General features: G+C 40.8%; 1 protein-coding gene across 2 annotated transcripts in view; it reads left to right on the plus strand.

Annotated features, from left to right (window-relative positions):
* WLS (Wnt ligand secretion mediator) overlaps positions 1-13,774 on the plus strand; it is a 157,579-nt gene that overhangs the window by 52,645 nt on the left and 91,160 nt on the right. The gene's annotated exons all lie outside the window — the stretch shown is intronic.

Raw genomic sequence — 13,774 nt, forward strand, 5'->3', positions numbered from 1 at the left:
AAAGGAAAGATTGTGTTAAGGACCCTTGCGCCTGGGTCCTGTCTTTGACTTAAAACACTTTTTCTAATGATAATTTCCTGGTTAAGCAAGAATCTTGTTGTACAGTTTTATTGATTTTGTTCTACTTAGGAGTGTCTGATTGGCATCTTACCTGAAATGCACAAACCGGTTATGATTATTTTTTTCAAATGCAGAGTTTTCTTTTTCCCATTTATCTAATCATTATTTCAAACTGTTTTGGAGTGCCTACTCCTGCCAGGCACTGGGCTGCTGGCTGGATGTGTCAGCACAGATGAAGATACTGGCCTTCCAGGGCTTGGAGTCAAGTAGAAATGACACCTAACCAGTCACTACAGTATGTGTTGTGGATGCTGTGACCAAGGTATGCCCAGGAGGTCATGGGCACATAAAGAAAAGGCTTTCAAGCAGGCAAAGGAGAGGCTGCCCTGGCAGGGGGATGTGTGAGTCCCAGCCACATATTCCCACACTGGGTACATGTGCATGAGGGGAGGTGCACAGAGGCAAGGGCATGGATAGTTGAGGTGAGTGTCAAAGAGAGAAAGCCTGGCAAAGAGTTGCAGTTGTGGGTGAGGATAGGGTAAGTGGTAGTCATTCTATAGAGAGAAGGACATGGCTCATGTGAAGGTCCATATTTGTACAACCTGATTCAAGGGTTTTTTCCCATCTTTCCGTCTCTTGCCCATTCACTTCTTCACTCATTTATTCATTGGTTGTACATTTTAATTCACTCATTCAAATTTTATTAAGTCCCAACCATATTTTAAATACTAATTACTGAGGACATAAGATTGTCCAAGACATAGTTCTCATAAGGAGTGAGGGGAGAGGGTGCCTAGAAACAGGCACCATCTTCAACACACTTAATAGTTACCAATGAGAAAGAATGTTAGGTGCTATAATAGGAGGAATATAAAATGTACTGTGTGATCTTTGAAAAGGAAAGAGAAATAAAAACCTCGTCAGGGACCAGCAGCTGGTGTAATGCTATGTCGCTGGACTCCCATGTAGTTGACGGTGGTTTGAGTCCCAGACCCGGTGGCTTAAACTCACGCCGGGCACGTGTGCGTGCATGCCCAAGATCCTGAGAGGAGAATAGAGAAGAGATTGCAGCATGGCCATCCCCCTTGGGGGGTGATTTCTCACTTTCTGTCTCTCTGTCTCTTTCTGGGGAGTGCACATGCCCTATAGCAAAAAACTCTCCCCCCAAAACAAAACAAAATAAAACAAAACAAAAACTGTGTCTAAAACAATTTTATCAACCTCAAAGTATGAATTTTAGTATTCTTAGTCAGAATGTATTCAAGTAAAGGAGAATGAGGGTAGTCTCATAGCACAGTGGTTAGGTACCGTGAGGAGGAAACTAGATTGCACAAGACTGACTGGGGTTTGAGTCCCAGCCCCGTATTCTCACACTGGGTACATGTGTGCCCGGGAATCATGATGGGATGAAAAATTGGAGGAAGAAAAGACTGTAGTGTCAGCAGCCCCAGTGGGGACACTTTCTCCCTCTCTCATTTTCTCTTATGTGTCCTCTGGCAAAAAAAAAAAAAAAAAAAAAAAAGAGAAAAAAGGAAGGAAGAACGTGAAGAAGAGTGGGAGGAAGGAAATAAAAGGAAAATGAAGACAGCAAGAGGAACCATGGGAGAAGGAGATAGAGAAATGGCCTGACTTGCTTATATTTGGGTGGAAAGGTCCAGGACACAGTGTTCTCTCATCTGAGCTGGTTGCCTGTGGTTTATTTCAGGTATTAATCTCTCCAAGGCAGACTCCCACCTCCTAGCTCCAAATACAATGGCAAAGATTTACTCTGCAATAGTAAATTAGATAATTGCCTTCTACTGACTGTATTAGTAGTGGGTAACAAATTACCTCTAACTTTAGCAGCTCAACCAATAAACATTTCTGTGGGTCAGGAATGGTGCACAGCCTGGGAGTCTCTGGCTCAGCTTCTTTCTTATAGTTGCCATCCAGCTGTTGGCCCAGCCAGACATGCCATCAGAAGGCTTGCATGCCCCTTAGGGGAAGGGCTGTCCTTCCAGCTCACTCCCAGTTGCTACAAGATCCTCATCCGTTCCAGTATGGCAGCTAGCTTTCCCTCGGGAGAATGATCCACGAGACAGAGCAAGAAAGAGCAGGAAGAATGCCTGAGAGCAAAGCCAATCAGTCTAAGAAGTGCATCCCACTACTCTGCTGTATTCTGTGGGTGAGACGTGAACCAGTAAATCCAGCCCACACTCAAGAGAGGTGATTCTTTGAGGGCACGGATACTGGAAATGAGCATCATTGAGGACCATCTTAGGGGCTGCCTACCAGTTCACATGCTTTATCAAAGGGTCTAAGGTTTCATTTGAAATATGTTCCTTGATTTAGGTTCAGATAAGGAAGTAGGATGGTCGAATTTTTTAAAGTTTTTTAATTTCTTTTATGACACAGGGAGAGAGAAAGAGAAGCACCCTCAGCAGGATGTCACACTGTGATTCCCCCATCCCCACTCTTCCCCTACCCCAGCCTTTCCAGCAAGTCAGGATTATTATGGGTACCTGGCACCCAGCATATGTAGGCTGACTGGAGAACTGAACCCACAATCTTCCATATGGATCACTTGAGCAGCGCTGTACTGCCAAGCTGGCCCAGTAGAATATTTAAGCACATGGGCTTGGAAGTTTTATAGAGATAAGTCTGAATCTCTTTACTATATCTTAAAAACTCTGCAGTATTGGATACGTTATATAACCTTTCACAGCCTGTTCCCTCTTCTGTTCAATATGAATAATAATTCTAATTAATCAAATCACTCTAAGGAATACATTAGTTTATGTAAAGTTCTTAGAACATAACAAGTACTAGGAAAAAATTTAAAAATAAATAAAAGTGGCTATTATAATGATCCTTTCTGCTTTTGTGCTGAAATTCAGATCTTTTTCTAATTTTTAAAAGAATTATTTATTTAATTTTGTTTATTATTATTATTATTATTATTATTAGTTAATTTGACCAGAGAGAGACAGAGAGAGAGAGAGAAAATGAGAAAGCAAGCCACCAGGTTTGGGGCTCAAACTGTGGTCATCTATGTGGGAATTCAGTGCCTTAAACACCATGCCACCTACTGGCCCCTTTAATACCTTGGTTAGTGGGATTAGTTTAATCATATAATCCCCCATTTAAAACATCTACAATGAGAGGTCAGCCCACGGCCTATTAGTTAGGGGAGTCAGATCCCACATACCTGGCTGCAGTCTGAGTCCCAGTACTGGTGGCTTGAGGAACATGCAGGTGTTTGTTGTTACAGGATGAAGACATGGAGGAGAGGGGATCGTGGCATGACCATGTCCCATTGGTGGAGTGTGTTGTGTGAGGGGAGGCTGCTTTCTCCCTCTCCCTGTCTTTCTCTGTCTCTGATTCTTTCTGGAGTGCTTACACCCTCTGGTAATTGAAAACGAACAAACAGAAAACACATTCAATGCTTCACAAATAAGGCTTGGTGTTCAGAGTCATCTGGAGCTTTCTGCCCTCATCTCCCCGCCGACCTGCACAATTCTGCATCTTCAAACAGGGGTAATGTCCTACTCTTAAACACATCAAGAAGTTCCTCCCTTTACCATTTCCTCATGAGGTTTCATGTACATTAGAAATAGATTGGGTACTTTAGAATTTTTTAAACTCATTCAAATATATTGAAAGTCTAGTATTCACAATTTTCAGCTTTAGCAATTATGTACACTGATAAATGTTTTTAAATGCAAATCTTGGACTGTACAGTGGTCAGTGGTAAAAAGCGAGGCTCTTGAAGCTGATCCATTTGGGGAGATCCTGGGTTCTTATCCAAATGTCTCACAGAATATGCCAGGTTATGTGTGTGCTCATGGCCCAAGGGCTGGAGAATCCCAACAGGAAGACTGTTAGGGGTGCTATCTCTTTGTCTCTGGAAGAAAGCAGGGGGATTGGCTGGTGGCGTAGTGGGCAAGAGTACTGTACTCCCACATGGCTGACCAGGGTTCGAGTCCTGGACCTGGTGGTTTGCTTTCTCACTTTCTCTGTCTCTCACTCTGTCCCTCTCTGGTTAAATTATAGTAATAAATAAAGTTAAATAAAATAACAATTTTCTTTTTTAAAAAAGAAGGAAATTGAAAAACAAAAACAACAAAACCACCACAAACATAGATCTTGAGCATTTCTCCCAAACCCAAACTAACAAGTAATCCCATATATGTTAATCACTTCATAGATGAATTACTTCCCAGCAAATGCCAATCTTAAACAACAATAATGCCCATGTTGGTGAGTCTTTAATGTTTTTATATGTAAATGAAATATACATGTCTTAGTTTTATAGTAAATAAAACTAACTCTTAAAAAATTTTTAAAGAGATAAGACACTTTGGTACAATCTTTTTTCAGGCTTAAAGTATATATTTTTTCAGGGCCAACAGATGGCATGGTGATTGAGGCGCTGGACTCCCACATGGCCGACCACGATTTGAATCCTGGACCTGGCAGTTGTACTCTCACTATATATATAAAATTATTTTTCTTCATCCTGAAAAAAGATTGTACTCTAAAGTGTCTCGTCTTTAAAACATTTTTTTGAGATTTATTTAGTTTTTTTGTATTCTTTAATTTGTTATAGGGCACATGTGCTCACTAGAGAGAAATGGGAGCTGGGGAGAGTGAGAAAGTAAGGTGCAAGATCCAGGACTCAAACTGTGGTCAGCTATGTGGGAGTCCACTGCCTTAACCACCACTCCATCTGCTGGCCTCCCAAAATGCTTTGTCTTAAAAGTCATAGTTGGGGCCAACCAGCATTGTAGCAGTAATGCCACACTTTGTGATGCTCTTCCCGCATGAAGAGGTCTAAGGTTCGTATCCTATGATTCCACCCACGGGAGTGAATCACGGCATGAGGACGCTACTGGGGATGCCCGATTCTCTCTCTCTTTCTCTCAATCTCTTGTCTATTTCTAGCTCATGGAAAAAACAAATACATTTCTAAAAAATTCTTAATTTTCTGGAAATATGCTGGCCTACAATTAATAGAGGAATACTAGGAAATCAGCAATGCAGACAATGAACAGTTCCTTGGATGGATGTATAAATACCTGAAACCATAGATCTAGCAAGAAAAACACACTAGAAAATACTTTTCCAGCACCTGCTGGGGTGGGAGCTGCTGACTTTAAAATGAGAAGATTACATGTTGGGTTTGTGGGAATGTTTTTTTTTCTCCTAAATTTATTCTCTATACTTTTGTTCACAGACACCAAACAAGGCATTGATTACAGTAATAGTGTACCTTTGTTCATTGATATAGATCTATACATACACATGTCTTATTTTTTAAAAAGGATTTATTTATTTTACTTGTTTATCAATGTTCTTCAATTTGACCAGAGAGAAACAGAGGAAGAGAGAGAGGGGGAATGAGAAAGAAAGCTGCCAGGTCCAGGTCTTGAACCATGGTCAGCCATGTGGGCATCCAGTGCCTTAACTACCATGCTACCTGCCGTCTCGACATGTTTTAATTTTAATAATATTCATCAGACACAATAGCTCCAGGTTTTCCTCTGATCCTTGTTTAAAAAATGCACGAGACAGCTTGTCCATTTTTTTTTTGTTTTTAATTGACAGAGGGCACATGTGCTCTCTGGAAGGAGATGGGGGCTTGGGGAGTGATAAGAAAGCATCCCTCCATAGAATATGATTACACTGTAATCCCTTCTCTATTTCTCTGTACTTTTGGAATTTGGGGCGCATATGCACATGTTTCTGGCATGTTTCTCAAGCCACTGGGTCTGGGATTTGAACTGCAAAGTTGACCATGTGAGATCCTTAACCATCACATCATAGCTGGCCTCACTTTTTATATTGTATTGTTAATTTGGATTCCTTTTTGACAGAACAAATGGGACATGAAGAAAGAGACTGCAAGTGTGATATACAGAATTCTATTGTATGTGGATGGCTCCCTGATTATCAGAGATTTAGCTATAGCAGTATTGCTTCAAATGTAAGTTAAAATCAGGACCAATCCTTCTTTTCTTTTCTCTTCTCTTCTCTTCTCTTCTCTTCTCTTCTCTTCTCTTCTCTTCTCTTCTTTTCTTTTCTTTTCTTCTCTTTTCTCTCTTTTCTTTTTGTAGAGGTTTTGGCCTTCAGGTGTGTTTACTCGCTGAAGAAAAAGAGAGATAAATAGAGACAATGAGAGGAAAAGTGAGAAATCATCCATCCACAGGGGATGGCCACACTGCAATCTTTTCTCCATTCTCCTCTCTAGACGCATATACCCTGTGTGTTTCAAGCCACCGGGTCCGGGACTCGAGCCACAATCAGCCATGTGGGAGTCCAGTGATGTAACTGCTATGTCATCTTCTGGTCCTAGAACCAATCCTATTAAAGAAAAGTCTTTTGTAAGTAGTCTGTGAAATGAATTTCAGGTAACAAACAATGAGAAACATTTCCTGTTTCGGCTATGAAACTAAAGCTGATATTTCCAATCTATGTCTGGTCAGTATTTTCATCAGCGTTTGAAGGGTTTCTTGTGCAGGTAAAATAATCTAAGAACTATTACCCAACTCAAAGTTTGCTCACCCAAGTGCCACACACCAAACTGTAGGCACAAATTGTACTGAAGGAAAATAGTTTTACTGCCATGTGCAAAGCAAGGAGAGTGAAATGGCTGGCCTCTCCCAGGAGTTTAAGCATAGGCATACTAGGCACCTCATCAGTTCAAGAGGACATGATTGGTTATGGGACCAGCAGTTAGCGTAATGGCTAAGTCGCTGGACTCCCACAGTCGACCGTGGTTCGAGTCCTGGACCCGGTGGCTTAACCTCACGCCGGCCGCGTGTGCGTGCGTGCCCAAGATCCCGAGAGGCGAATGGAGGAGAGAGCATTGTGGGGGCTTGGCCATCCCCCCCTGGGGGTGATTTCTCGCTTTCTGTCTCTCTGTCTGGTGAGCGCACGCGCCCTATAGCAAAAACCTCTCAAAAAAAAAAAAAAAAGGACGTGATTGGTTCTAGAGGACATGATCATCCTCTGGGCCTTCTTGTTTAGCAAGACCTTAACTAATCACATTTCTATTCTAGAATAGAAAGGAGCAGTCACAGGTTCCTCAAGCCATTTGACCTGGAGTCTATGTGCTCTCACCAGCAGTTTCCATCTTGTAAAACATCTTAAGTATGGAAGTTAAAACCTTAAGTTTCCTTTAAATGGGAGTTTTAGACGTCTAATGGCCCTCATTCATGGCCAGTGTTTCTCAATGACCACAACCAAACTCCGAAGACTTACCCTTTACTCTAAGTGAACATTGCCCAAGCTACTTAGAAAGATATTTTGTTTTTAGTCCAGTCCTTAATTTTCAGTTAGGGGAATTTTAATTTTTTTCCCCAACAGAAACTAAGGGCCCAGCCGTTTTGCGGGGGTGGGGAGGGTCCCTGCTGAGTTTGAGGACCGCATATTTTGAATGACTTCTAAACATTTGAGGTTAAGTATATTAAAAGAAAAACTTCAGACAATTTAATTTAGCAGAATTTAATTGGGCAGCCCCCAGAATGGCTTCCAAGGAACTCCAGATTGCCTCATAGAGGGGTGACATTTATGCGCAAGAAAGGGAAGTACAGAAATGTAAGGGAATGAGGTACAGAAGTAATTGCATTTATCATACCTTGATGTTGACCTGCAGGAGCACAGTGTGAAAGGGAGCTTTCTGTGATTGACTGAAGTGTGTTTGTTGTGATTGGTTCTAAGTTAGCAACTAACTAAGGAAGTCAACATCCAAGTGTTTGCTTATGGAACTCAAGCAGGAGTAGAGGCCCTTTCAGCCCGAAAAGTTTAACAACTGTTAATTCCTTTTAGATCTTTCCACTTTAAAGGTATGCAGGTTTTAGCTAGGATTTGAGGTATTTGCAAACTCACTGAGAACTAGAAAAGCATTGACTTACAAGTAAAAGCTGGCCATTGTTTCACCAACCCTACCATTTGATCAGACTGGTTGGTATCTTTTAAAGGAATGCAATGGCATTACATGTTCACTTATACTAATAAAAATGGTTATAGAATGTGCATATTACATTTAATTATTGAGAAATAGGATATTCCAAGCATAGTAAGCCAAAAAATAATTAATTCGCTATTGAGATAGTATTTTGAACAGAGTCCCTACTTCTCACCTTTTTAACATAAACATTCCAAAAACCTACAATAGTCATTCAGTTGAATGAAAAACAGTAGCCAATTTGGTCTTATTTCCTGACTGATAAAATCTTTGGAATCTCCTAAGTGATCAGAATTTCTTTTTGCATGCTAACGAGATGACGGGATGGCTTGGAGCCCCTAGCTAGCTTCTAAATAGGTACTATCTACCAGAAAGACCTGGGTGTGATTGGAGGGTTGGGACTCTCAGCCCACCCCCTAATCTCAGGAGAAGTAAGAGGGCCTGAAAGTTGAGTTATTCATATATGGCCAATGATGTACCAATGCTATTTAATGAAGCCTTCATAAAAACCCCAAAGGACTGGGTTCGAAAGGCTTCTTGATAATTGAACACATGGAGGTTCTTGGAGGGTGGCTCATAAGAAAGAGTGCATGGAAGCACCATGCCCCTTCCCACTATGCATCTCTTCCATCTTGCTGTTCATCTGTATCCTTTAAAGTATTGTTTATAACAAATCAGTAAATGTAAGTAATGTGTTCCCCTGATTTCTGTGAACTGCTCTAGCAAATTAATCAAGCCCAATGAGGAGGTTATGCTTGTGATTGGCATCTGAAGTGTGTGGTGGGGCGGGGGTGTGGGGGGCAGTCCTGTGGGACTGAGGTCTCAACTTGTAGAATGCAATGCCATCTTCAAATACTATTGAATTAAATCGAAGTAGAGAACGCCCACAGCAGACCTGACTGCCCGGTTTGTGGAGAAACCCCCTAAATATTTAGTGTAACATGCACTCTGATGGGTTGATTTGAAGCAGTGAAGCAGGAACACCTCCATTTTGAACTCTTCTCTATATTGGAAACATGCTTTCTCATTTTGCCTAGAGTAAACAGAGCGATTAACATTCCTACTCAACTTTTTAACATAAACATTTAAAAATAACCCGAAACTCCCTGTCCTAAGATGTTCCTTAGTGATGTAATCATCAATCACCAGACCCCTTGCCCTGAGCCATGAAGACCATTAAGATTCCATTATGTTTAAGTAGGGATGGAACATAACCTTTGGGATGATGAACCTGCATGTTCTGCTTCTGTAATGTGCTTTTGCTTTTACATTGTAAACCCCTACCTCCTACCCTTCATAAGCTCCCTTCACCTTTCACATGGGGCTGTGAGGTTTTGAGAGACAGCAGTCCCCCTCTCCCCCATATGCTGCCCGCCTAATCAATAAACTCTAATAAATTTGGCTGTGTCTAGATGTCCTCCTCTCTCTGTGTAGACTATAACAGATTATGTTGTGAGTGTAACAAAAAAACATTGAAATATCTAAAAGGGAATAAAATATTTAAAATACAAATTATAAATGGTCTTTTTTTTTTTTTGAGAGGTTTTTGCTATAGGGCGCATGCATTTGCCAGACAGAAGGAGGCAGAGAGACAGAAAGCGGGAAGTCACCTCCCCCCAAACCCAGGAGGGATGGCCACGCCACAATTCCTTTTTCATTCTCCCCTTGGGATCTTAGGCATACACGCACACGCGCCTGGCGTGTTTTAAGCCACCAGGTCCAGGACTTGAACCGTGGTCAACTATATGGGAGTCCAGTGACATAACCATTACTCTAACTGCTGGTCCCAAATGGTGATCATTTTTAAGCAATAGTCTACAAGGATTGGAGAAGGGAGGACTATAGAAGAGAATCTAGAGACTTCTAGATGTTTAGGAACAAGAGTAATTGGTCTGTTGGTGAATACCAACCATAAATTATGAATAGGGGTTCTCTGTAGAAAGCTAAAATTGGGTTGGTGTTGGCATTTTCTTGAATATTTCAAAAGCATGGAATTAGCGTAATTGTCAGAGCACAAACATGGTGCTTCTATTGAGTTGTAAGGGATAATTTTTTTACTCCAAAGAGGTAGGCAATCAACCAACGGAGTGTGAGTAGACAAGGATTTTAGAAAAAAGTCAGCCTTTACATCTGGAATCTGCATATAATGCTAAGCAATCATTTGTAAAAGTGAACAATTTTCTGTGTGATGGGCTTAGATCTATTTGTAAGTTATTTGAAAATAGAATGGTATACTTCATTTTGTTAAAGAGACACCTTCCTGAAATACTTTTCCCAAATATGTCATTACTTTAAAAGTCTATTATCAGTCCCTCAATTTATGTATACATTGGGGAAATACAGGTTTGGATGGGTTAAAATGCTACCCACTTGAAATGGCATATCCTTCTAGTGATTACAAGTCCCATCATATTAGCATACCCCTAGACTCTGCAGAGCTTCTTTAGAGAAACCTGGATGCATAGATCCAGGAGAGAAATTTATTTTCTGCAAAAGCTTTCTTCCCAGCTTTTCAGATATATAGAGTGTTGAAAAAGAGGCACTGAGATTCCTTGCAGAAAGCCTCAAGATAGACTGATTAGTTTCCAGTAGCCAATTTAGGATTTTTCAGGGATCTAAAAATCCCTTAGGCTGAGGAAATCCTGGTGAATGATTTGGGTTAGGAAAAGCCAGAAAGCAGCTCTGTTCTTATGTAATAAAGGCATTATGTTTTGCCTTGAGCCCTGCGCTATGCGTTGCAATTGACAAAGTCTTGATTATTTCAGTACTGCACCTGACTACATGAAGCAGTAGAATTATTTCTGTAAGTTGAAGAAGATTTTCCTTTCCCCAAACTGAAAGCATGTCTATCAAACATATTTCTAGTGAAAAAAAGTAATTAGAATGATATTATTACTTGGTCGGTTGTCAAGTTAGATGGCCGATGTACTTGCAGAAAGTTGCCTAACTTTTTATGATGTGACTATGCTCCTCCATTGGTGGGTGCCTCTATTATGGGATGTTAGGTAGAGACTGAGTGAAGATCATCAGAATAAAGGAACCAACTGTTGATGATAAAAAAAATAAACTGTCACATTCTCCAAAATGATCAGGGATAAATAAATGTGTAAGAGAAAGTCAGAGAGTTCTCCTGTGAATGAATTTTTGGTCATCAGCATAAGTTTTGGCTATTAATTCTGTATTTTCTGATGTCTCTGGGGAAAGGTTCACAAAAGAACTTAACAGGTAGAGGATTCCATATACTGTAAGAACCTCACGGTGGCTAGGACGAAACATCTCATTGGTAATGTGATAGTCCTGCACCAGATTCCTAGGTTTCCACAGTCCTTGTTAGCAAAAGATGTTGAAGCAACTACTAAGAAGAAATAACTCCCTCCATCCCATTCCTACGTCTCAAAAAAAAAGAAAAAAAAAGAAAAAAAAAAAAGAGGTCATTTTGTATTTATGACCACATTATAGTCTCTGTTTACAAAGAATAATTCTGATTGGGTAGCTTTTATTATAGGCTAGTGAAGCCAAGATTTTTAAAGTTGGCTTTAAATCTCTTTACTTAACCACGGTCAGCCAATGAGAGTCAAAATTTGTTTGTTTGTTTGTTTTGGAGAGGTTTTTGCTATAGGGTACATGCGCTTGCCAGAAAGACAGAGAGAGACAGAAAGCAAGAAATCACCCCCCAGGGGAAATGGCCATGCCGCAATCCCTTCTCTTCCATTCTCCTCTTGGGATCTTGGGTACGTGCACACACACGCGTCTGGTGTAAGTTTAAGCCACTGAGTCTGGGACTCGAAGCGCAGTCGGGAGTCCAGCAACATAGCCATTACACTAACTGCTGGTCCCTTGAAATAAAATGTTTAAATCTTCCTCCTGCTCTGCTTTGTCGCCCCCATCAAAACCAAGTGAGTCAAAAAGCTCAAAAAACACTAAAAAGATCTCAGAAACTTAAATGGAGCGAGTCGTTTGCAGCATTGGGTAAAAGGTAGGGAGGTTGTAAGACTTGCTTATACAATGAAATCTCTTTACTTACTACAGGGCTCACCACCCCCTCAAGCAAACACTAGAACCTAGAGTTTACTATCAATAGTATGAATCAATGTTACTGACTTAGAATAGGAAGAAACTAACATCATGAGAAAAGGTTGTATTTTGATGTTTAAGCTAGGATCAAGAGGGCTGGGGACTTGATGTTTGTTCTCTCTCCTTTATAGACTATCTTTGGGAGGGAACCGTCAGGAACATCTGTACAGCTCTCCCTAGGAAGTTAACCACGGCGAGCATGTTTGTATTGGCAGGAGTGTGGGGACCTGTGGCTTTGTTTTATTTGGATGTGATTATGGTAAGCGTAAAGCTTGGGCAGCATCACTACAAAGCTCCCTGTTTCTCTATGAGGAATTGCTATAAAGTTCTATCAGGCTTGAGGATTTTTTCGTTACATGTTTCCAACAAAACACTCCAATCCAGAAACAGAATAGGGCTCCTATAAAACCTTTCCAAGAGTTTTAGTTAATGGTTATAGTTTGATATATCCAGTCCCTCACTGTTCCTTCCAATCATCCACTGACTTACCCAGTCAATTTTACCTTAGGAAGTAGATGGTATTAGGTTGGAATTTGTCTTAATATTCATCCATGGTGATGAATAATTTGCAGAAATTGTTAGTAAACATCATCCGTCTTATTGTAGACTTTGAGCACTGCAGAAACATTAGAAGGCTGCTAGTCTAATCTTCAACCAGGCTGGCTGTAAAAAGAGGTCATTTTGTATTTATGACCACATTATAGTCTCTGTTTACAAAGAATAATTCTGATTGGGTAGCTTTTATTATAGGCTAGTGAAGCCAAGATTTTTAAAGTTGGCTTTAAATCTCTTTACTTAACCACGGTCAGCCAATGAGAGTCAAAATTTGTTTGTTTGTTTGTTTTGGAGAGGTTTTTGCTATAGGGTACATGCGCTTGCCAGAAAGACAGAGAGAGACAGAAAGCAAGAAATCACCCCCCAGGGGAAATGGCCATGCCGCAATCCCTTCTCTTCCATTCTCCTCTTGGGATCTTGGGTACGTGCACACACACGCGTCTGGTGTAAGTTTAAGCCACTGAGTCTGGGACTCGAAGCGCAGTCGGGAGTCCAGCAACATAGCCATTACACTAACTGCTGGTCCCTTGAAATAAAATGTTTAAATCTTCCTCCTGCTCTGCTTTGTCGCCCCCATCAAAACCAAGTGAGTCAAAAAGCTCAAAAAACACTAAAAAGATCTCAGAAACTTAAATGGAGCGAGTCGTTTGCAGCATTGGGTAAAAGGTAGGGAGGTTGTAAGACTTGCTTATACAATGAAATCTCTTTACTTACTACAGGGCTCACCACCCCCTCAAGCAAACACTAGAACCTAGAGTTTACTATCAATAGTATGAATCAATGTTACTGACTTAGAATAGGAAGAAACTAACATCATGAGAAAAGGTTGTATTTTGATGTTTAAGCTAGGATCAAGAGGGCTGGGGACTTGATGTTTGTTCTCTCTCCTTTATAGACTATCTTTGGGAGGGAACCGTCAGGAACATCTGTACAGCTCTCCCTAGGAAGTTAACCACGGCGAGCATGTTTGTATTGGCAGGAGTGTGGGGACCTGTGGCTTTGTTTTATTTGGATGTGATTATGGTAAGCGTAAAGCTTGGGCAGCATCACTACAAAGCTCCCTGTTTCTCTATGAGGAATTGCTATAAAGTTCTATCAGGCTTGAGGATTTTTTCGTTACATGTTTCCAACAAAACA

The sequence above is a fragment of the Tupaia chinensis genome, unplaced genomic scaffold, assembly GCF_000334495.1.
Source record: "Tupaia chinensis unplaced genomic scaffold, TupChi_1.0 Scaffold144529_1, whole genome shotgun sequence".
Taxonomy (NCBI): Eukaryota; Metazoa; Chordata; class Mammalia; order Scandentia; family Tupaiidae; genus Tupaia; species Tupaia belangeri.